This window comes from Lithobates pipiens, unplaced genomic scaffold, assembly GCF_037356315.1.
Source record: "Lithobates pipiens isolate NorthernLeopardFrog02 unplaced genomic scaffold, aLitPip1_a1.2 Scaffold_10, whole genome shotgun sequence".
Lineage (NCBI taxonomy): Eukaryota > Metazoa > Chordata > Amphibia > Anura > Ranidae > Lithobates > Lithobates pipiens.
In genome coordinates, this window is record NW_027507686.1 from 143,815,251 (window position 1) to 143,841,465 (window position 26,215).

Consider the following 26,215-nt stretch of genomic DNA (forward strand, 5'->3'; position numbering starts at 1 on the left):
TGTGTTGTAGTGGAGATGAATAAAGCAGGGCTCAGTTTTCTATTAGCAAGTTAGTGTGTTTACTTATTGTGACTCTGAGGGGGCTATGGACAATAGCGCCACACAATTAGCGCTAATCGCAGTAATTGACATTAAAACAGAATTCACTATAGTGCTGGTGCAACAAATACTCTCAAAAATTAATTTACTAAACTTTTTAACCACTTTCAGACCGGACCAATTTGCTGGTCAAAGACCAGACCACTTTTTGCGATTCGGCACTGCGTCGCTTTAACTGACAATTGCGCGGTCGTGCGACGTGGCTCCCAAACAAAATTGACGTCCTTTTTTTCCCACAAATAGAGCTTTCTTTTGGTGGTATTTGATCACCCCTGCGGTTTTTATTTTTTGCGCTATAAACAAAAATAGAGCGCCAATTTTGAAAAAAACGCATTATTTTTTACTTTTTGTTATAATAAATATCCCCCAAAAATATATAAAAAAACATTTTTTTCCCTCAGTTTAGGCCGATACGTATTCTTCTACATATTTTTGGTAACAAAAATCGCAATAAGCGATTATTGATTGGTTTGCGCAAAAGTTATAGCGTTTACAAAATAGGGATAGTTTTATAGCATTTTTATTAATAATTTTTTTATTTTTTTTACTAGTAATGGCGGCGATCAGCGATTTTTATTGTGACTGCGACATTGTGGGGGACCCATCGGACATTTTTGACACATTTTTGGGACCATTGTCATTTATACAGTAATCACTGCTATATAAATGCAGTGATTCCTGTGTAAATGACACTGGCAGTGAAGGGATTAACCAGTGGGTGGCAGTGTAGGGGTTAAGTGTTCCTAGGGGTGTGTTACTAACTGTGGGGGGGTTGGGCTTTCATTTAGTCAACACTGATCTCTGCTCCAATCACATGGAGCAGAGATCAGCGTCACTAGTTGCTAGGCAGAATGGAGAAATGCTGTTTACTCGGCATTTCCTCCATTCGGCCGCTCCGTGAGACGATCGCGGGGATGCCCGCGGCGATCGAGTCCGTGGGTCCCGCGACCGGACTCACGGGGGTCCCGACCAGCGCGGGAGCGCGCCGCCGCCGGCGCGCTCCCGATGGCAGGGCGGCATTGAATATTGGACGTACCTGTACGCCAATATGCCTGCCCGTGCCATTCTGTCGACGTACATCGTCGTGCACTGGTCGGGAAGTGGTTAAACTAGGTGATGGGGGGGGGGGGGTCCAGAGGTAGAGAAAGTCAGCAATGATACATATTCCAAAGGGTATTTTTGTGGGCATTAGTGGTAGGTTGACTAAAGCACATAAACCAGAGGTAAGTATAGTAACAAGTCCCAATAAGAGGACAGTATGTGACTGGTCTAAACTAGGTGGCATGTACACCAATACCAGGAGCCCAGCGGACAAGATGGGTGAACTAGAGGTGCTGTTGAACGTGGAGGATTTTGATTTTGTGGGAATTTCAGAGACCTGGTTCAACAGCTCTCATGATTGGCTGGCAACCATTCAAGGGTATTCCCTTTATCACAGGGATAGGGTAAAAAAAGGGGAGGGGTATGCCTATATATCAAGAATAATGTATACGTGAATGTGAGAGATGATATCAATAAGGGAGCTAGGGAGGAGGTGTAATCCTTATGTAGAGTTCCAAAGGGATGAAGCTAAGGGGAAAACAATAGGGGGAGACAGACCTCCTATCAGAATTTGAATTAGCAGCAAGGATGGGAAGTGTTATCATAATGGGGGATTTTAATTATCCAGACATAGACTGGACGGAGGGAACCAAACATTTGTCCAATGCTCCCCAGTTCCTAAATGCCTTGCAGGTCAATTTTATGGGTCACATGGTAGACGCACCAACTAGAAACAAGCCGTTACTTGGCGTTGTGGATGTGGAAATACGGGGCAATTTAGGAAACAACGATCACAGGTAATTTGGCTTCAGTATAAATCACACAAATAAGAAACACAAGGGGAACACAAAGACACTGAATTTCAAAAGAGCCAACTTCCCTAAATTACGAACCTTGCTAGAAGATATAAATTGGGATAAAATCTTAGAAACAAAGAACACGGAGGATGGATGGGGTTGCTTTAAGAGCATATTAAATAAGGGCATTAGCCAGTGCATCCCACTGGGAAATACATTTAAAAAAGAACAAAAGTCCTGGATGGCTTAACTCCAATGTAAAAATGCATATAAAATCAAAGGGGAAGGCCTTCAAAAAATACAAGATATGTAAGTGTGTAATTAGGGCAGCTAAGATAGAACATGAAAGACACATAGTGGAACTATAGTGGAAAACCATAAAAAAGGAGGACAGACCATATTGGCCCCATAAAGAATGAGGAAGGACATCTGGTTACAATGGATGGAGAGATGGTGAAGTTATTGAATTTATTCTTCTCCTCAGTCTTCACAAGGGAATCGGGGGGCTTCAGTAACCAAAACTGCAGTGTTTGTCCTCATGACACATCACAGGAAGCACCCTCATGGCTAACAGAGGACAGAAATAGAAATGTAGACTTGGGAAATTTAACATTTATAAATCACCAGGAACAGATGGCTTGCAACCGAGGGTACTTAGGGAACGCAGTCAAGTAATTGCCAGACCATTCCTAATTTTTACTGATGGTTTACTGACTGGAATGGTACCAGCTGATTGGAGAAAAGCCAATGTAGGGCCAATATTAAAAAAATTGACAAAATACATCCCAGGGAATTACAGACCAGTTAGCCTAACATCAAAAGTATGCAAGCTCAAGGGGATGATAAGGAACTATATACAAGATATCAGTAATAAAAACGGTATCATCAGCAGTAATCAGCATGGATTCCTGAGGAATTGTTCTTGCCAAACCAATCTATTAGCCTTCTATGAGGAGGTGAGCTGCCATCTAGATAAAGGAAGGCCCGTAGATGTGGTGTATCTGGATTTTGCAAAAGCATTTGACACAGTTCCCCATAAATGTTTACTGTACAAAGTAAGGTCTGTTGGCATAGACCATAGGGTGAGTACATGGATTGAAAACTGGCTACAAGGGCGAGTTCAGAGGATGGTGATAAATGGAGAATACTTGGAATGGTCAGGATGGGAAGTGGTGTTCCCCAGGGTTCGGTGCTGGGACCAATCCTGTTTAACTTGTTCATAAATGACCTGGAGGATGGGGTAAACAGCTCAACTTCTGTATTTGATGACGACACTAAGTTAAGCAGGGCAACAACTTCTCTGCAGGATGTGGAAACCTTGCAAGAAGATCTGAACAAATTAATGGGCTGAGCAACTACATGGCAAATGAGGCTTAATGTAGAAGAATGTAAAATAATGCATTTGGGTGTCAAAAATATGAATGCAATCTACTCACTAGGGGGTGAACCTCTGGGGCAATCTAGGATGGAAAAGGACCTGGGGGTCCTAGTAGATGATAGGCTCAGCAAAAGCATTGCAGAAGGGAGTTTAATAAGATACGTGGCCACTCACTAAGATTAGAAGAAAAGAGGTTTGCCTTAAACTGCGTAGAGGGTTCTTTACTGTAAGAGCGGCAAGGATATGGAATTCCCTTCCAGAGGTGGGGATTTCAGTGGGGGGCATTAATAGTTTCAAAAAACTATTAGATAAGCACCTGAACGATCGAAACATACAGGGATATACAATGTGAAAGGAATTCTGGTTCTGGTCGACCATCCTTGGTTAATTCAGGCAGACCATCGGGATCCTCGGATCCGTGAGAGACCACATGAGACATGTGAAACAAGCTGGAGTGTGTTCATAAGATCTCTGACTTTATTGAATACAACAGGAATATATATTCCTATAAAAATACATGTCTAAGGGTTACTCAAACTTTACACTCAGTACTTTCTTATCAAGAGTTAGGCTGCTTGACTAGATAACAAGAAATACCTGATGCAAATTTGGCTTAACCACAATATCTCATAGGGTGTGGTTCTATGCAAACTTTTAAGCTGATTATGGCAAAATGCACACACACACACACACACACACACACACACACACACACACACACACGTTCACTTCTATTTTATGTAAAATGGAAGAGAATCTAAGATGAAGTCAGTGGTTTATACGTTCTTTTACAATCCCCTCTTAAGTCATGAACATGACTTACTTTCTCTCCACGGTATCATAATTAGCTCTCTTATCATAGTACATGCTAAGGTAGGCTTTATTAGCAGCAATGGGTTCAGGGGTTAGTCTGTGTCTCATTCCCTAAATTAAAACACCAGTCAGGGAAATTACTTCTACCCATTGTTGGAAAAGTTATGATGTTGCTTAGATATAAACTTGATATGTTGGTTAAAACAACGGGAGGAGTTCCATTTTAAAAAAAGGGTGATATTTAAAAGGTACAGCCATAAGGGGAATACAGGCTTTACTAGGATGCAGTTTACTACATATCCAACATTTCTCATACCCGGATTTCTGGGTACAATTATATTTGAATTTCAATAGCAACATTTTCTCTGTAAAACTATTGGTTTTAACTCATTCATTATCTGACTGTGCATCTCTCTTGTGTCTGGTATGTGTATTATCGATGGTGTTATTGGGTGACCCACATATTCCTTTAAGGGTGCAATAAGTGAGGTCATCTTGTTCAGAGACCCTTTCACCTGCTTCAGTCAGAGGGAGTCATTCTAACCTCCTGATTTTATCTTTAAGTGTCTCTTATTTATTCTTTTTACTATCCCTGAACTGGGGGTGGTATGGCATGTGAAACTTCCAGTCAATCTTCAGTGTTTTCACTAAATTTTGACACACTTTGGCTATGAAGGCAGGACTATTGTCTGACTTAATTTGAAGTGGGCAGCCCCATCTTGGAATTATTTCCTGTGTAAGGATTCTGACTACTGTTTGTGCATCTTGCAACATATGATTTTTACTAATGAGGGAAGACCAGGGATGAAAAAATCTTTATCCAATAACCCATATGCAATCTGCCAGCCTCTTTGTCCTACCCCATGATATTGTGAGATAAATAGGGCTGTACTAGCTACGGGTATGCATGGTCTCCCCTCTTGGCAGATGAGCCATGATTCAAGGCTTTTCTGCAGTCCTTCAATGTTCCATCTCCTAAAAGGATGGACAGATGGTGAGTAGTTAGTAGGGTGGTTGCATGACCCAGGATGAATGACATAGCCGTCTCCACAACCATCGCACAGGATGCTAAAGCTTGGAGACACCTTGGCATGCCCAGTACTGGCATAGGCATAACCCTTGAAAAAATAATGTAATAGGGTGGAGTTTGCCCCCATGCTCCAGTGCTAGGACTCCCATTGTGGTTTTACAGTAGTCCCTGGCAAATAAGTGAAACATCTTGCAATATTCAGGTAATCCCAGACCAGGGGCTGTGGCCTTTGCAGTTTTAGAATATACAAAAGTATTACATATTTCATCATTCCATTTTACACAATCTGGCATATCGATATTTGTGGCTTGTCTCGGGAGTTTATCATAGTAGGAACAATCAGGTATCTATTGGCGGCAGTAACCAATTATACCAAGAACAGACAGCATATCTTTCTTAGTAAGTGGTCGGGGCAGACCCACTAGAGTCGTAGCTCTCTTGAAACTGATTTTCCTCTCTCCTTTAGTGAGCACAAAACCAAGGTATTGAACAGTTTCCTGACACCATTGTAGGTTTTTACTAGACACCTTGTGACCATTATCTAACCAATGTAACAGATCTAAACCATCCTCTTTGCATGCAACCTGGATGCAACCTGGCTTGGACTACACAACAATAAATCATCAACATATTGGAGCAGGATGGAACCATGGTGGGGAATCCAGAACCGCAAGGTTGCCTGGAGGGCCACTGAGTAGACTACAGGTGAGTCCACATAACCCCGGGTATTCTACACCATGTCATCTGGCGGTTTATAAAACAAAATGCAATTATTGGCTGTGTCTCCTCATCTACAAGGACAGAAAAAAAATGCATTGGTTAAATCAATCACAGAGGAATATTCAGCCTCAGATGGAATGGAGGTGAGGAGTGATGGCACATCAGGCACTATGGGTGCAATGTGTATAACTAAGTTGTTTATGGCCTTTAAGTCCTGCACCAACCTATAACTGCCATCCGGCTTTTTAGCTGAATGTATAGGTATGTTGTAAGGTGAAAACCTGACATCTTGTATAAAGTTGTCTATGGAAGCTGTGATTTCTTTTGTTCTGAAAGCCATGAAACCAAATTATCAAATCTGAGGGATAAACATCAATACAATTTAGTGATAAAGATTACATTTTTTCCCCCAGGAACAAAATAAACCACTGGTTATATACCTGTAACAAGTACATTAGCATATGAAAACACAAACATACATTACATTCCATAAAGAAAGTCTTTCTTATTTGTTTTATCAGTACACTTTTTCTAATATAAAAAATGTTTGACGTTAAAACTAATTTTTACTATGTGGATTTTATGTATGGTATATCTTTACTATAAAAAAAACTATTGTTCAACATTGTTAAAAAAAAAATCAAGCAGCTCAAAAAAACAAACATTTTTATAAGCTCCATCTCTACAAGAAAGTTATACTTTACCATAACACATTGGAAAACGCTTCAAAACTGTTTCTTCTATGAAAACAAAGATTACAGCTTAATACACATATTTGTCTATTACTAAGGGGTAATTTTACTCTTTACAGTTCACTCAGCTCACTCAATTTGCATGACACTACAGCTGTTTACACACACACACACACACACACACACACACACACACACACACACACACACACACACACACACACACACAATGCCATTTAACCTTTCACTTTACTTATTTTTATCAATTTTATTAACTGCTTTGAGGTGGCTCCAATAACCACATGATTAGTCACCCCAGCAAGTGTTTAAATTAACGATTTTTTAGCTCACAGTTTTTAGATTAACTTTTCTTTTAGAATAAGCAAACATAATATTTTATGTTTTCTTTTCCATATTAAATTTACCAAAGTGCAAAATGACTACACATTTCACACGATTTTACAATTTTAAGTCAATATTTACCCAAGTTATATAGATGAAATTGTTCACGATTTTAAGTCAGAAATAAACATTTTTAGTCTTGTAATTGTACTTGTGGCAATGTTACATCACTTTAAAACATACATAACAAACACAAAACAAATCATCATGCAACCAATATTGCTATCTTCTGTTTTGTTGATACAGCTCTTTAGGCATATTAATACAACTAACACAACATGACATAATCCATGGATCTCACACACCTCTACACAATATAACATAACACACTTAGCCAACTACAACCTGTGGACAAAAATATTAGCACATTTCTCTACTAAAACTGCACTTTCTATGCCTACCTATACATTGTTTTGTGTATGGTGGAGGGTTGAATGGCAGGGGAGGGACAGTTGGGTCTGATCTCTTCTTATCTGCCTTATCCTTTTGCTTCTTACTATTTCTCTGAAACCAATAAGGGGCATATTTAACCAGTTCTCCCCCTCTTTTCTCATATATTCCGTGTCCCACTGAGTGGGACATGGAATACCATGGGAAGGCTTTCTTGGTCTCCCAGACATAATCTCTATACCCTAACTATGTGAAATTCATCTTTATCCCCTTCTTGAGGGAATGGGTCACTACTGTGCATACTTTCTGTCCACCCAGCTAAGTTAGATACCCAGGGGTTAATAAACTCATAATTAGTTTTACATACTCTAGCTACATAATCTTTACAATTCTCCCCAGGGTTTGGAGGAGGTGGGAGATCCTTTCTCTGCAACTGACCCACTATCACAATTACAGTGAAAGAAAGACTGCCTTACCTTGCAGTTTCAGTTCACACCATAAATCATCTTATACTCTTATGCGATAGATAAGAAAAGCAAGACAGAGATGTGGGTCCCGGTGGTAGTTGCCTTATTAACACCAACACTTTTTCTCCTTCCCAAAAGGAGTATAGTACTACTTATTTAAATTTATAAAGTCCTCCAGAGGACAGGTCTACCAAAGACCACGGGTCTACCAAAGACCTCTTTCATTTGCGAAATCCTTCAAAAAGGACATGTCTACCAAAGACCTCTTTTATTTACACAGTCCTTCCAAAGGACAGATCTACCAAAGACCATTTTAACACTTATAAGGCATGGTCTGTCTCCTTTCTAATAAATTTAAGGGGCTAAAGTTTTATCAGAGCCGAGGCAAGGAAACAATTTGTCAAAATAAGACAAAAGCTACTTGCTCGCCCCAGGTGATTACTTTATCCCGGACCAAGCCCCCATTTTGAAAGGAATTCTGGTTTTGGACGACCATCCTTGGTTAATTCAGGCAGACCAGGGGGATCCTCATGAGGCACGGGAAACAAGCTTGAGTGTGTTCATAAGATCTCTGACTTTATTGAACACAACAAGAGTATATATTCCTATAAAAATACACGTCTAAGCCCTTGTACACACGGTTGGACATTCCGACAACAAAATCCGTTGGATTTTGTCCGACAGATTTTGTCCGAAACTGGTGTTGCATACACACAGTCGGACAAAGTTATCGGAAAATCCGATCGTTCATAACACGATGACGTTAGTTCTATGTTCAGGCTAGTAGCCAATAGCTTTGGTCTAGGAATTTGATCTGAGCATGCGTGGCACTTTGTCTGATCGGAATTCTCTACAAACGTTGAATCATGTTGTCGGAAAATTTTATAGCCCAGCTCTAAAACTTTGTCGGTCGGATATTCCAATGGAAACAGTCCGATGGAGCCCACACACGGTCGGATAATCCGACAACACATTCCAATCGGACATTCTCCGTTGGAATGTCCGACCGTGTGTACAAGGGCTAAGGGTTACTCAAACTTTACACTCTTTTCAAACTCACCTACTATTTAAATATGTACTATAGTTCCCTGAAAACAATTAACGATGACTCTTGTTAGGACCATGACTATAGCACATGGAAATATTTTTTAGAGCATGATATAATTGCCTAAATGGTACTGAAATATGCTGTATATTGTATAAAGATAATGTGCTTTTAAACTGTGAAAAAGTGGTTTCTACACTGAATTATCTTTAAAAGTCTGATAAGAAATACATTCCTGTTTCTTTAAAACTAAGAGCCAACACAACTAAGCATGCTCAGACCTGCAAACAACTCTCATTTTAATTCTCATGGCTTTTTTTACCAAGAGTTATAGTAAATACCAAAATGAGCACTGGGTTAAAAATAATTTTTTGGGAGTGAAAATAAAAGTTATGTAGTCCAATGCAAGTGTAATGTTTTGAAGTTTTGGTAAAATATATTTTTCTCTGTCACTTTCACTTGTTCTCCATCTCACAAAAAATCTTTCCCCAAACTCACACAGGTGTCTTTACGAACCACAAACAATACCATTGCTGATGCAAATGTAAAATGAGTCTCACTTTTGTGTTTTTTATTTCCAAATAACCATAATTTGAGCCCAATAAATGTGATATGTGTACCAACATCAGAAATAAAAATGGCATTCTCAAAATTCAGAGGGTAACATTACTATTCTATACTCACACACCAAGAACCACCAAATATCACAGAATAAATCAAGAAGAATAACTCCTGGCTAATGTAATTCTACCACCTGTATGTCCAAAGTAATGCAGTATTTATGTGTATGTATGTGTATTTATGTGTATTTATGTGTAGGAGGGTTCCACATATGGCAGCTCAGTGGCTTAGAGGTTAGCATTTCTGTCTACCAGCACTGAGTTTCTTGGTTTGTATCCCAAACATGCCACTTCATGTAGAGAAGTTCTGTTCTTCCTATTTTGTTAAACATAACTCCTGACTCAGGGACTTGTCTAAATGTAGTATTTATGTGTAGGAGGGTTCCACCTCCATTGCCAATTGGTCAGATGTTTTCCATGGGCAAGGAATGACCTTTCCCCACCACCACTAATTGCAGCCTCTTAGAAAGCCAAAACCCACAAAATGACAGCTGTTAATCTCTCAGCATGCTGATAGTAATCAGCCCAGTGGCGGAATTATAGGGGTCGCTGAGATTGTCATGGCCCCTGTACTCCTCGATAGGAGGAACGGCAGGGGAGGCTGAGATGAGCTCCCCGACCGTCAGTCGATTCCGAACTGTAATCGGCACTGTGCAGGGAGCGCGTCATATTAATCTAAAGTGAAAGCAGTGTATGTTGTGCTCTTTGTCTCCCCCTAAAGTGCAGTACCCGGCAGAAGAGCTAAGCTAAAGGACTGCAATTTTTTTTATAAGACTATCTACTACTACTGTATGTGTGTTTATATGTGTGTGTGTGCATGCATGTATTTGTGAGCGTGTGTGCATACATGCATGTGTGTGTGTGTGTATGCACATATGTATGTATATGTATGTATGTATGTATGTGAGTGTGCATATATGTGAGTGTGCATATATGTGCATGTGTTTATCAGTGGCGGTGCATCCATAAGGGTGCACAGACGCTGCCCCCTCTCTCCAGCCACCCCCTCTGTGACCAATGGATAGATTCATGCATATCATGAATGTATCCATGGCCACCGCTGCCATCCCCATATTTAGGTGTCCAGCCCCCTTTTGGGCACCTGAATTACAGCGGCGGGGGGTGTTTTTGAAGCACCTGATTAGAGCCATAGGCTCTAATAGGCTTCAAAATAGGTGAACTGCGAGCGTCATGCTTGACACTTATAGTCCACCCAGGTGTGTTAGAAAAGCCAATTAATATTCACTTTCCTAACACTGAACCGCCTCTCCACCAATCAGGTGTGCGGGTCTGTTACCCGTCACCTGATTGGCTGAAACAATAGGCGTAGCTATTGGACGTCTATCAGGAGGAGAGGACGGGAGATGAGGATGGCAGGAGACACATGGAGGACCCTGCTCGTGGCCATCATCCGCTGCCACCCCGGGACAGGGTAAGTTCCGGGCAGGTGGCAAGTGGGCGGGGGGATTCACAGTGGCAGCGTTCAATGGCACACTGGCAGCATTTAATGGGCACAATGGCAGCATTTGATGGGCACACTGGCGGCCTTTAATGGGCACAGTGGCAGCATTTGATAGGCACAGTGGCAACATTTGATGGCACAGTGGCGGCATTTGATGGCACAGTGGCAGCTTGATTGGCACAGTGGCAGCATTTGATGGGCACAGTGGCAGCATTTGATGGGCACAGTGGCGGCATTTGATAGCACAGTGACAGCCTTCGATGGGCACAGTGGCAGCGTTTGATGGGCACAGTGGCAGCGTTTGATGGACGAACTAGCAGCATTTGATGGTCACACTGGTGGCATTTGATGGCACAACGGCAGAGTTTGATGGGCACAGTGGTAGCATTTGATGGGCACAGTGGTGACATTTGATGGTACAGTGGCAGCATTTGATGGGCACAGTGGTGGCATTTGATGGGCACAGTGGTGGTGTTTGATGGGCACAGTGGCAGCATTTGATGGCACAGTGGCAGCGTTTGATGGGCACAGTGGTTGCAATTGGTGGGCACAGTGGCTGCAATTGATGTTTTTTTTCCGGAATATTTCAGTTTTCTCGCGCCCCTCTATAAATTTTGAGCACCAGCCGCCACTTGTTTATATATGAGTGCATATATATATATATATATATATATATATATATATATGCGCTTTTAATCCTGACCCCCTATATGTGTACAATCAGAACCGTTTTTTTTATTTTATTTTTTGCTTGTTCATAGTACCAGCAAAAAAATGCTGTTCCTCTGAAAAGCGATCCATGCTCAGATCGCTTTTCAGAGGCATTTGACAGTCAGTAAAGAGGCAATATGTTGCCTACTGACCACCTGTTTTAACCCCTTAAATGCATCATCACTCTGCTGCAACTGCATGCAATGCACACAGTTGCAGGGTGGTTGCATTGAAGCCCCATTCACCTAGGGGTATACTTTAAGAGTGCCCTGATTGGAAAAAGATTGAGAAACACTGACATGGGTCAGGGGAGCCCTCCATGGTTTCTTGCATCAGGGCCCTGAGGGTTCTAGTTACACCACTGAATTGGCCATAACCATCCTTAAAAACAGATGGCATATGCCAGAAACAGTTTGTTCACTGGCTCTCTTGCCTTCCACAGTACATCTGCATTGATTAACTTCTCGCACCCCTGGGACTTAGAACAGTTTGACACCACAGGAAATGCATGCTAAAAACATGGAACAGCACAGTGGCTAACACTGAGTTTCTGGGTTTGATTCCCAATCCTGCTAGTTGGCTACAGATTTATATGTTGTGGTGTTAAACTTTCTTTTTCACCAGTGCTAACATTTTTGATGAGTTTCACATAATGGAACCCCAAGAAATCACATTATAAATCAAGCAAGTGTGGATTTGCACCAAATCTAGAACTTGGGTGTTTTGGCCCGGATTTGAATGTATATGTCTGGCGTGACTGTGCAATATATGTACAGTGCCTTGAAAAAGTATTTATACCCCTTGCCATTTTCCACATTTTTCATGTTACAACCAAAAACATTAATGTATTTTATTGGGATTTTATGTGATAGACCAACACAAAGTGGCACATAATTTTTGGTTGTAACATGACGAAATGTGGAAAATTTCAAAGGGTATGAATACTTTTTCAATGCACTGTATATGTAAAGTGCTGTGTAAATTGATGATGCTCTATAAGTACCTGTAATTAAAAAAGGTGCACATCATGCAAGGATGCTGCTCTCTAGGTGTACTTTTCTGATGCCAAGGGCTTTTAAATAATCCCCAAAAAATACTAATGTACTCCAGAGAAGGCAGCAGAAACCAATTACAACCACTTAAAGAGGAACTATGGTCAAAATGAAGAAAAATCAATACGTGATGTAACTCTATAATCTGTTAAACATTTCACTGGTTGTTCTGCAAATAACAATAAGGATATTGAGATATCTACCTTTCCCTCACAGTTGAAAGCTCTAATTTTCACATCCTTTAATGAGGAGACAATGTTGCTTCCTCTGGTTCTAAATACCTCCTTTTGTGTGATGTAGCTCTGAACAGACTACAACTTGCCCTCATTATATCAGTAGGGGAGTTGCTCATACAGTCTATGAAAAACTCCAGGATCTCAATCATCACAGAAGTCCCACCAAGGCTCCGCACACTCCTCCCTCACAAATGGCATGTGAAGCCCCATCCACTCCAGCCTATGTCCCACCCAGTCCCAACTTTGCCTCATCTATGCCCGCCCACTGCCCACTGCTCTGTCTCTATACAGGCTCTTCCTGTCGGCTTGGCTTCTCCTCTCATAAGCTGACAGTAGAAAACAGGCAGCAAGAAGCATACAGATTAATTGAAAAATGTGTGTGAAAAGTTACCTGCATTTAAAAACGAATAATAATTATATAATTATGGCAAGATAAAAAAAATATATAAAATGCTTATACAATTAAAAAGCTTTTGTGAGAATTTTTTAATCCAACAAAATGAAAGATATATTCTACACATAAATAAATACATCTAATTTCTTTTTCATATCACATATCCGAATCAAAGATACTTATGCTTGCACAGCTTTGGTTCCAGAGCACTCTGAACATTGTGTCACCACATTGGGTCTATTACTCAAAAAGGTGAAAGGGTGACCAGTGGCCTAGCGTGGGGGCAGTCGGGGCGGTCGCCCCGGGAGCAAGATCTAAAGGGCCGCAGAAAAGCCTAAACTCCCACTGTGCCCACCATCCCAACTCCTGAATGTGCTCTCAGTCTCCTTGCACCCTATTGACAACCTGAGCTTAGGAGCTACCTGGGCTCAGCGATGGACAAATCTGTGATTGGCGCATTGGGTAGAATAACATGGTGTGGCGGTGGACAGAGCTGGCTGTGGTGAGGGATAGTGGTTGATCGGCACAGCTGCTTGCTCCCACGGCCCCTGCCTCACTGTCTGGGCCTCTGCTCTGAATCATCAGTGGCTGTGGCTCACAGCAGAGCATGGGAGAAAGAGCTCTACCATGTGAGTGGTGCTAGGGGACATGGCTGCATCCCCTTCTCTCCTCTGTGCACCTGGCTCTGTCTTCCCCTCCATCTGGCAGCAACTCACCCTCTCCTCTGTGCACCTGGCTCCACCCTCCTCTCCACCTGGCTGCATCCCCTCCTCTACTCTGTCCATCTTGCTCCATCCTCCCCTCCACCTGGCTGCATCCCCCTTCTCTCCCATCCACCTGGCTCTGTTGTCTCTACCTCCTGGCTGCAATTCCCCCTCTCCTCTGTCCATCTTGCTCCATCCTCCCCTTCACCTGGCGGCATTCCCCCTCACCTCTGTTCACCTGGCCCTGTCCTCCCCTCTACCTGGCTGCACCCCCTCCTCTCCTCTGTTCACCTGGCTCCATCCTCCCCTCCTCTGTCCATCTCGATCTATCCTCCCCTCCACCTGGCTGCATCTCCCCTCTCCCCTACAGGCTGGCCACTCTGCTCAGAATAATTAGTAAGGGCTCTGCCTCCTCATTATTCCCGGTCATGGTTTCTGATTGGCTGCCTTTTTTTTTTGAATATGAGATAGCTCTTTCACTACCACAGTGAGGCCCCTGAGAACGAGCATTGGCTGGAAACACGTTGGACGGAGCCACTTACATGATATCACTCCGCCACAATTGCCGATCATGGCAGCATTTACATCTAAGGGATTTATGCCATTTACGGTATACTAAATGCATTCATTGTGTTTAGCTTGATTTTTAATAAATTATAAACTATGATACCCTGTTTCCTTTGTTTGGTATTATGATGTGGCGGGAGTGATTGGTTGTCCCCTAAATATGTATTACTTGAGATTCTTGGAACAAGTCGATAGTGAAGGCAGTGCTTCTGGCTTTCTGTATACTCCCTGCTGTGTCTACTAGGTTGTATTTGGCATGCTATTGCATTTTGTCTGGTGAGTTTGCAGTGCATGTGGGGAAGATGGAGTGATGCACGGATTTCTATGTTTGCCACCATCACAGGTGTCCCTTCCCTCTTCACCTACCATTTTGACGGTATACTACACTAAGGGGTTTATTTCCTAAAGGAAAATCCACTTTGCACTGCAAGTGCACTTGGAAGTAAAGTCGCTGTAGATCGGGAGAGGAACATGCAAGGAAAATAAAAAACAGCATTTTAGATTGCACATAATTGGATGATAAAATCAGCAGAGCTTCCACTCATTTCAGGTATACCCCTTAGATTTAAAGCGGCTGCACTTCCAAGTGCACTTGCAGTACAAAGTGGATTTGCCTTTCGTAAATAACCTCCTATGAGTTTTTCTTTTGGATTATCCATTGTAAGGTGGTAAGAGAGACGTAAACACTCATCATTAACAGCAGGCTCCTTTTGAAGATTCCTACAGACATCATCAGTGTTATCAATAAGTGAGCTGTTTTCACAGCTGTGGTGAGTGGCCTTTTCTCCCATTCTTCTACATATGAGGGACTATTGCACTTGTCACTTTATGGACTATATTTATGGTACACATATCTGTTAATTACTTTTATGGGTATCATTACCCTAAGGTGTAGTTTGCATTTTACATATCGATAATATTGTATTTTTTGTTGTATAATAGCTCTGCATTTTTTATACAATATTACTCAAACTCAATCTATAATAAAAGGCTGTGGGGCTGCAGGCAGCCAATCAGAGGCTAAGGCTGTGAATAACGAGGAGCCCTTAATAATCTGCTGCAGCAGAAATAGTGTAAGGGACTCAGGAAGTGCTAAAAGTCCACAGGTTAGGGGGCACAAATTACTTGTCTTGCCCCGGGTGCTGACAACCCACACTACGCCACTGAGGGTGACACAGGATGATCAGTGCCTCAAGGGGCACAGGGGACACATGATGATCAGGAAACACAGGAAGCAAAGGGGACACAGGATGATCAGGGGTCTGTGTTTCAAAGTGGACGCAGGATGATTAAGGGCACAGAATGATCAGGGGTTACAGTGGACACAGGATGATTAGGGGAACAGGAATCACAGGATAATTAGGTGTTACAGGAGACACAGGATGATTAGGGAACTTGGGGGTCACATAGCACACAGGATGATTAGAGGCACAAGGGTCACAGGGATCACGGGTGAGACAGGATTATTGGGATTCAGAGGTCACAGTGTTCACAGGATGATTAATGAACTTGAGGGTCAGAGGATGATCAGGGACTCGGGGGACACAGGATGGCCAGGGGTTACAGGGAACTCAGAAATCACAGGTAACACAGGATGATCAGGGACTCAGGGTCACAGGATGATCAACATCTCGGGCGTCACAGGGGACACAGGATGATTGGGCTAGAGGGGTCACAGGATGATCAGGGATCACAGGATATTAAGGGAACTGAGAAGTCACAGGGGACACACAATGATTAGGGGCACAGGAATCACAGGATGATTGAGGGTCACAGGGGACACAGGTGGATCAGGATTCAGGGGTCACAGTGGACATAGGATGATCAGGAGACTTAGGTGTTACAGGGAACACTGCATGATTAGGGGCTCGAGGCACAGGATGATTAGGGGCATGGGGAGACAGGATGATCAGGGGTCATTGGAGACACAGGATGATTGGGATTCAAGGGTCACAGTGGACACCGGATGATTAGGGAACTTTGGGGACACAGCATGATCAGAGACTCTGTGGTCACTTTTTTTCTCTCGCTCTTCCTTCTTCTCATGTTTCTCTCCTTCCCTCTCTCGGTCTTGCTCTCCTCCTCTCCTTTATCTATCTTTTCTCTCTCTCTTATTTTCTATCTCCCTTCTATTTCTCATATACATAAAATATATTTAAACCTTTAAAAATATTTAAATCAAATAACAATAAAATCCTCATTATAACCATAAGGATCAGTGACAACTATTTCATCTTCCACTGCGAGAATTGCTGCAGCAGCACTAGCAAACCTGTGCTGACTCTGTTTTACATAGCACGCACTCAGCTATTAATTGACAGGTGGGCATGTGTAAAATAGACTAAGCATGATAGAAGGCACAAGGAGTCATGGGAACTGTAGTTCCCTGTTGGAGATGCAGATACTAGCACAGTGTTAGGTAATGACATGCCAACTCTGCAGGACTCTTCCCACCATCAGTAGCATTATCTAGAGAGGAGGAATGGTGGAGGGGATTAGAGACCCCAATTGCAGCTATATGGTAGGAAAATAATAATTTCAGTTATTATGTCTATTACCAAGTGTAACTTTCAGGTATTTATATGAGGATTTACTAAAATGTGTATGTTGCCTTTAGTTGTAGTTTAAATAACCTAAATTGTAAAAACTGTGCAGGGTTTTGTTTTATGCTAAGAGCTGCAAATAAGTGTAGCACCCTCTAGTGTGCTAGAGGTGGTAGTGCTTACGTTTTCTGTTAAAGTAGGTACATTTCCAGGGTTGACTGGCAGCCAAGTGTGCATTTTGATCTGGGTTGGGAGTGACTCAGGGCAGAGGTGGGTGACTCACAGGCAGCATCAACAAAGATAATGTTATGGCAAGTAACTTGATACCCAACATGTCACGCTTCAAAATTGCTCCCGCTCGTGGAATGGCGACAAACTTTTACCCTTACAAATCTCCATAGACAACATTTAAAAAATTCTACCAGTTACATGTTTTGTGCCACAGAGGAGGTCTAGGGCTAGAATTATTGCTCTCGCTCTACCAATTGCGGCGATACCTCACATGTGTGATTTAAACACTGTTTTCATATGCAGGCACTACTCATGTATGCGTTCGCTTCTGCACGCGAGCTTGGCGGGATGGGGCGCGTTTAATAAAATGTTTTTTCTTATTTTATTTTACCTTTTCCTTTTTATTTTTACACTGTTTAAAAAAAAAATTCAAAAAGACCTCAGATCTCATATTTACACTAAAATGTAATTAAAAAAAATTTAATAAAAAAAATAAAAATGCCCCTTTAAGAGCTATGGGCGGAAATTATGTTGTGACGTTGCTTCCGCCCTGCAGTGTCATGGAGATGGGTGGGGGCCATCTTCCCCTCTCTCATCCCTATGTCAGCCCAGGGGACAGAGGCAATCCGGTGCCCTCCGCCCCTTATCGGAGCCTTCGGCAGCGGCGGAGGGCACCGGATTGCGGCAGGGGGGGCCCTCTCCCACCATAGATTTAAGTGATCTCACGGTGAATCCGCCACAGAGACCACTTTTATCTTGTACTGGACTGCTGGCCGAACATGAGGGTTATGGCAGCTAAGCATTTGCTAAGGCCTGGTTGAGCCAGTGTCAGGCCTATCTGTGCTAGCTGGTCAGGAGAGTGCAAGCAAGTGATGTGCTGGAGGAACAGAGGAGATTGTATATACTAGGAGTGTATATATTTCTGTCCCAACATTAACTTTCAATAATCAGGCATCTCATAATTTTCCCTATCCCCATCCAAGTTTATTTCCCTCAATAAAAAATATGTGTGTGCCTGACTGAGCAGGATGACAGACGGACTACAACACTGAGCAGCCCCTACAGGGGTACCGCTACATAAATATCAAGGCTTTTTCATGTATAACAGATGTGGTAGTCTTCCAGATTGCACACACACAGAGTGGTTCTTCTGTATATTTTGGAACAGTGCTCCTGAATGCCAAATAGACTGGTCTTTTAAATTCAATATAGCATCAAATGATTCCATAATATCTGCAAAATTCTATTGTTTAGAAGCTAATAGAAGAATATAGGAAAATAGACACATTTTGGACCTCATATATATAGTTCTGGAGAGGCCAGACACCTAAAAAAAATAGCATTCTCATAAACAATGGGGTTATTTTACTTTAAAAAAGCAAAGCATGTCCCATTTTAACCTCCCTGGCGGTATGGTTATGCCAGATTTTTGCATCTCAAAGCAGTACATTGTTTTGCATGGAAATTTGGCATTTTATATTTTAGGCCTTAATTCTTAGGAATAACTCACTTAAAGTGGTTGTAAACCCTTACAACACACTTTGACCTACAGGTAAGCCTAGATTAAGGCTTACCTGTAGGTCCAAGAAATATCTCCTAAACCTACACGGTTTAGGAGATATTTGCCGAAAGACAGGCACCACTGTCTACAGCGCATGCGCCGTAGACAGTGGCTCGCAGGCGCACTGAGTGCGCCGCGGTCAACGTCGATATGCTGCGAGTGGCAGCTCCCGTGCGCATGCGCAGGAGTGACGCCATCGTGGCTTCGCCGAATGACAGCGGCAGAGCTGCGAGACCCGCCGAGAAGATGGATGCGGTGGACTACAGGGGACAGCGGTGATTTGCTGGCTCCTGTGTCAGGTAAGTGACACATAATGGACTACTATGCGATGCATAGTAGTCCATTATGCTTTACCTTTGCAGGGAATGAAAGAGGAAGTAAACTCATCAGGGTTTTCTTCCTCTTTAAATTTTTGCAAACAAGAGTCTAGTAGACATTCTGGGTATGATAAAGTTTGAAACATGAAATCATAAATTATGATATAATAAATAATTATAACAAATTTGATGACGAATTTCCCCACAAATCACTATCGCTCAATTCTGCAAGTGTTCTAATTTACTATTGCTGTTTTCTAGCTGGTTTATAACCGCTTTTGACGTAAAAGGACACTTTTTGATTGACATGGACAATCTCAAGTTTCCAGGCAGAAAGAACAGTATATATAATATAAAACTGCATGCAGGGCACTGAACAAAGCATTAGGGACAAAAGGGAAGCAAAATTATTTGATACAGTAATGTAACCTATAAGATTACAGTGTATTATAGGTATTGTGTTTTTTGCACTTTTTGAATTTGCGCTGGGCTCCGTCCCTGTGCGGTGCGATGCTCGCAGGGAACAGAGCCCAGCACAGATCGAGTGGAGGACACAACCTGCACGCACAGCAGGATCCTAGGGACAAGGTAAGTAACTTTGCCTGGATCCTGCGATGCAATCCCGAGTGTAGCTCGAGGTTACTGCTCACCCTGAGCCACACTCGGGATTACCACTAGGGAGGTGAAAGTGAGTTTTAATTTTTTGCAATGGAAATTTTTACTTATCTTAGTGAATGAGAGAAACAAAGGGAAAAATTTCTTAGCAAAGAATACCAAATCATGTGCAAGAAAAAAATACAGGATATTTGTAAAGTGCAAAGTGAAATTTCTCTCAATGGCCACAAGTGGAGATAGACATGCCAAACCTTCCTAGTGGCAACACAGACAGCAAAAAAATAAAAAATAAAAAAAAACTGTAAAAGGAAGAAAGGTCCTGTGCACTCAATTCTAGCAAAATGGTCCACAGGTATTACCATCATATTGTCAGGAAGTTTACACATTTAATAAAGTAATTGATATTGATTATTTAATCAATCGATATACAATAGTGCATCCATTTTTTTGCCATAAAATAAAATGAATAAATATAAATACACTGATTCAATTATTTATTTCCTGAATTTGTTACTTTATGCAGAATCACAATAAAATTGTATGAAAGTGTGGATAGTGAAAAAGAAAAAGAAATAAAAATGTATTAAACAATTTAGTCACTAACAATCACATGTATCAATAGGATTAATTGTATGACATAGACACATTGAATTGATATCCCACAACTAATATCCACAATTAATGCAGCCAAATGTATGCCTAGGAATAGGATTACTTGGATAATTTACTTTCCACCCGTAGGTGTCACTGCCATGGTACAGAGTACCAATTATTTGACTAACCTAGCAGAGAACCAGGTCTGCACTGTCAGGCTGCTTCTTTTGCTTATTCTGCAGCAGAAAAAAAGTGGTCGAGTTTATGCAACAGGCTGTGTTAAACAACTTGGATTTGACTAATTATTCCCTAAGTAGTTGTGATACTGTGAATGGAGTATAAGGTAACAACAAAATGTACCCCACAAATATTGTAATATACAGTTAGTCAGACTCAGAACAGAGAGGAAATTTTCTCAAAGTTATTATCAAATTATACTTTACTCAGAAAGTTATTAATGCTAAATTAGAACCACAGCCTGGGAGGGCCTTCAAGGAAATTGATGACGATTATCTGTACAGGCTGATCTTTCTTACTAAGAGGTAGCGTGATGATGTAAGATGATGATGGTGATGATTCAAGATGGTGCTCAAGATGGAGTCAGAGTTCCAAGATCTCTCGGAATTCCCCTTTTTATTGCCAACAATCCTTTTATCTAGGGACTAGTCTAGCCACTTACCGACCGCCGCACGACGATGTACGCCGACAGAATGGCACGGGCAGGCATATGGGCGTACCTGTACGCCCCTGCCTTCCCGCGGGTGGGGGGCCCGATCGTGCCCCCCCGGTGCCTGCGGCGGTCGGTATTCGTTCGGGAGCGATCCGGGATGAGGGGGCGGCCATTCATTCATGGCCACCCCCTCGCGATCGCTCCCGACGAATGAAAATGCTCCGTGACATCACTTCCTCTCCTGTAATGTAAACACAGGAGAGGAAGTGATGTAATCTCTCCTCCGTGTCGGTATTTTTCGTTCCGACACCGAGGAGAGAGGATCGGTGAGTTGCACCAACACGACACTACACAGTAGAACATGCCAGGCACACTCACACCCCCCCGATCACCCCCCCAATTACCCCTGCCCCCCAGTCACAGTGACACCAATGTCATTTTTTTTTTTTTTTTGCATTGGTGTCATTTGTGACTGTAATAACTGTTAGGGCAGTTAGGGTTAGCCCCCTTTAGTTCTAATGTACCCCCCTAACCCCCCCAATAAAGGTTTAACCCCGTGATCACCCCCCGTCGCCAGTGTCACTAAGGCTGGGTTCACATTGCAGCGGTTTATGAGAACGAATGTGATTCGCACCGCACTGCAGTGCAAATCACATCCGATCTCTGTGCGATTCGAGTTCAGCCATACAGATAGTATGGCTGAATTCGCGCCGCACCCGCCGCAAATTCGCACGGGACCCTTTTTTTGGTCCGCAGCAGAATCGGATCGCATGGGTGTTCACACCATGCGATCCGAGTTTGCAGATCGCATTACGATATGCGAACTGATCTGGGGGTGTCATTAACATTTCACTGACACTCCCAGCAGTTCGCATAGGGCAGTGTGAACTGCCCCCGGGAGGCATGCGATGCGGGAACCCGCCGCGGATTTGTGGCGTTCCCGCATCGCTCCAGTGTGAACCCAGCCTAATAAGCGATCATTTTTCTGATCGCTGTATTAGTGTCACAGGTGACGCTAGTTAGGCAGGTAGGTATTTAGGTTCGCCGCAGCTTTTTATAGCGCCAGGGACCCCCATATACTACCGCATAAAGCCCCCTGATTGCCCCCTAGTTAACCCTTTCACCAGTGATCACCATATAACTGTTACAGGTGACGCTGGTTGGTTAGTTATTTTTTTATAGTTTCAGGGCACCCGCCATTTATTACCTAATAAAGGTTTAACCCCCTGATCACCCGGCGGGTGTCATTTGTGACTGTAATAACTGTTAGGGCAGTTAGGGTTAGCCCCCTTTAGTTCTAAGGTACCCCCCTAACCCCCCCAATAAAGGTTTAACCCCGTGATCACCCCCCGTCGCCAGTGTCACTAAGGCTGGGTTCACATTGCAGCGGTTTATGAGAACGGATGTGATTCGCACCGCACTGCAGTGCAAATCACATCCGATCTCTGTGCGATTCGAGTTCAGCCATACAGATAGTATGGCTGAATTCGACCGCACCCGCCGCACCCGCCGCACCCGCCGCAAATTCGCACGGGACCCTTTTTTTGGTCCGCAGCAGAATCGGATCGCATGGGTGTTCACACCATGCGATCCGAGTTTGCAGATCGCACTGCGATATGCGAACTGATCTGGGGGTGTCATTAACATTTCACTGACACTCCCAGAAGTTCGCATAGGGCAGTGTGAACTGCCCCCGGGAGGCATGCGATGCGGGAACCCGCCGCGGATTCGTGGCGTTCCCGCATCGCTCCAGTGTGAACCCAGCCTAATAAGCGATCATTTTTCTGATCGCTGTATTAGTGTCACAGGTGACGCTAGTTAGGCAGGTAGGTATTTAGGTTCGCCGCAGCTTTTTATAGTGCCAGGGACCCCCATATACTACCGCATAAAGCCCCCTGATTGCCCCCTAGTTAACCCTTTCACCAGTGATCACCATATAACTGTTACAGGTGACGCTGGTTGGTTAGTTATTTTTTTATAGTTTCAGGGCACCCGCCATTTATTACCTAGTCTCACTAGTGTACCCCTAAATTTAGGGGTGTCTACTTTCCAAAATGGGGTAATTTGGGGGGGGTTTGTGCCATCTTGGCATTTTATGGCCTTCAAAACTGTAACGCCCTTAGAAAGCCTGAAGGCGGTCCTTGGATTTCGGGGCCCCGTACGCGGCTAGGCTCCCAAAAAATCCCACACATGTGGTATCTCCGTACTCAGGAGAAGCAGCAGAATTTATTTTGGGGTGTCATTTCACATATGCCCATGGCATGTGTGAGCAATATATCATTTAGTGACATCTTTGTGAAAAAAAAAAAAAAAAAAAGTTTGTAATTTTCCCGCAACTTGTGGCAAAATATAAAATATTCCATGGACTCAACATGCCTCTCAGCAAATAGCTTGGGGTGTCTACTTTCTAAAATGGGGTCATTTGTGGGGGTTTTGTGCCATCTTGGCATTTTATGGCCTTCAAAACTGTAATAGGTAGTGAGGAGTGAAGTCAAATATTTACGCCCTTAGAAAACCTGAAGGCGGTTCTTGGCTTTCGGGGCCCCGTACGCGGCTAGGCTCCCAAAAAATCCCACACATGTGGTATCTCCGTACTCAGGAGAAGCAGCAGAATTTATTTTGGGGTGTCATTTCACATATGCCCATGGCATGTGTGAGCAATATATCATTTAGTGACAACTTTGTGAAAAAAAAAAAAAAATAATTAAAGTTTGTAAATTTCCCGCAACTTGTGCCAAATATAAAATATTCCATGGACTCAACATGCCTCTCAGCAAATAGCTTGGGGTGTCTACTTTCTAAAATGGGGTCATTTGTGGGGGTTTTGTGCCATCTTGGCATTTTATGGCCTTCAAAACTGTAATAGGTAGTGAGAAGTGAAATCAAAAATTTACGCCCTTAGAAAGCCTGAAGGCGGTGCTTGGTTTTCGGGGCCCCGTACGCGGCTAGGCTCCCAAAAAGTCCCACATATGTGGTATCCCCGTACTCAGGAGAAGCAGCAGAATTGATTTTGGGGTGTCATTTCACATATGCCCATAGCATGTGTGAGCAATATATCATTTAGTGACAACTTTGTGTAAAAAAAAATAAAAAATTTTTTTGGTCATTATTCAATTGCTTGAGGCAAAAAAATAAAATATTCAATGGGCTCAACATGCCACTTATCAATTTCCTTAGGGGGTCTACTTTCCAAAATGGGGTCATTTGGGGGGGTTTTGTACTGCCCTGCCATTTTAGCACCTCAAGAAATTAGATAGGCAGTCGTAAACTAAAAGCTGCGTAAATTCCAGAAAACGTACCTTAGTTTGTAGATGTGACAACTTTTGCGCAAACCAATAAATATACAGTTATTGACTTTTTTTTTACCAAAGACATGTGGCTGAATACATTTTGGCCTAAATGTATGACTAAAATTGAGTTTATTGGATTTTTCTAATAACAAAAAGTAGAAAATATCATTTTTTTTCACGTTTATATCACAAAAAATAAAAATCGCAGAGGCAATCAAATACCATCAAAAGAAAGCTCTATTTGTGGGAAGAAAAGGACGCAAATTTTGTTTGGGTACAACATTGCATGACCGCGCAATTACCAGTTAAAGCAGCGCAGTGCCAAATTGTAAAAAGACCTCTGGTCATTTACCAGCAAAATGGTCCGGTCTGAAAGTGGCTAGAGGGTGTAGTTTGGAATACTGTATTTACTCTAATTGTGGAGCAATATTACCAATTAACAAAGCGTTTACGCAGTCAGTGGTTTCACTTGTCCACCAGATGGCACTCTAAGACTTGGAATCCCTCTATTAGGTCTGGGGAATTCTTTTTTTCAATTTCAACTTATATTAGATATAAGATTTTAGCTGTGGATTAATCTCAATATGTAATTTTGTTTGGAGGGTGCATAATTATATTCCCTGAGGTGTTGTAATATTTGTAATATTAATCTTTGATGTACTATCACCTAAAAACATCACACAATGAAAATTGGACTATAATACAATTCTTTACCTAAAATACTATTGCAGGAGTTAAATTGAAACGAATCAACGCTGTACATATTATTACAGAAAAGTCCACCGTGTGTCTGTTCCACATTATTTTGATATGATTCACGATGACATAAAGTCACGTCTTTTACTTAACCTTCTTATAATTTTCTGGGTATATGTTACCCACAGATCTTCAGGCTGTCAATAATTGACCTAATGTTCGTCTAGGTCCGATGTTGGACAATGCACTACACTAACACTATATAGAAATAAACTTATCTCTGGCCAGCTACATAAACAGCGAGTTGTAAAAGCTAGTTGGGACTGCTGGAATAGTAAACTCCTCCATTTTTTTCACCTTGGAGTGTCAATAGGTTTAATTTATCTGTATACAACTCTGTTAGTAGAACATACTCTTATGGTTTCTGCAACCAGAGGCAAGTAAATAGTCCTATGTCATGTTGGTCTTGGTTTATCTGAAATCCAGGCATTTTCATTGAGAAATTATATTTTAAGATTTCAAATCTGAGAAACCCTGACAATGTAGGTCCGATGTAGCCAACGTTTTAGGGCCACACAGGGCCCCTTTCTCAAGGTGACACAGTGACCAATAGAGCAAGAAAAAAAAAACTGACAGGGATTTTAATATTCCCCCATTGTTTTCAAAATGAAAAGAAAAGTTTGGGCTTTTTATATATTTTAATGCATTTGTTTAAAAATCCCATTCGATTGCAGTTTCTTTATTTAACAGTGGAGGACTAACTACTACTTGGATTCATTTTAACTTTGCTTTCCTTAAATTCATAGTTTTTGTACCCACTGGTCTGGCACTAGAAAACCAACTGAGATGGTTCCATATTGTAGTGAATGTTTCCAAATATTTCTAGATCTGCACATTAGCTTTAGCATCTATTTTATTAGGAATTAACCTTGCCACTTGCGTAAACAAATTGTCTTGTCCAATTAGATGATTGGATAGTTGAGATCACCCATAATAGGGATGGCACTTCTGCTTGCTGCCATTTTTATTTGTAAAAGCATTGTAACTACAGCAGTATTATTTATGTTAGGGTCAGGGG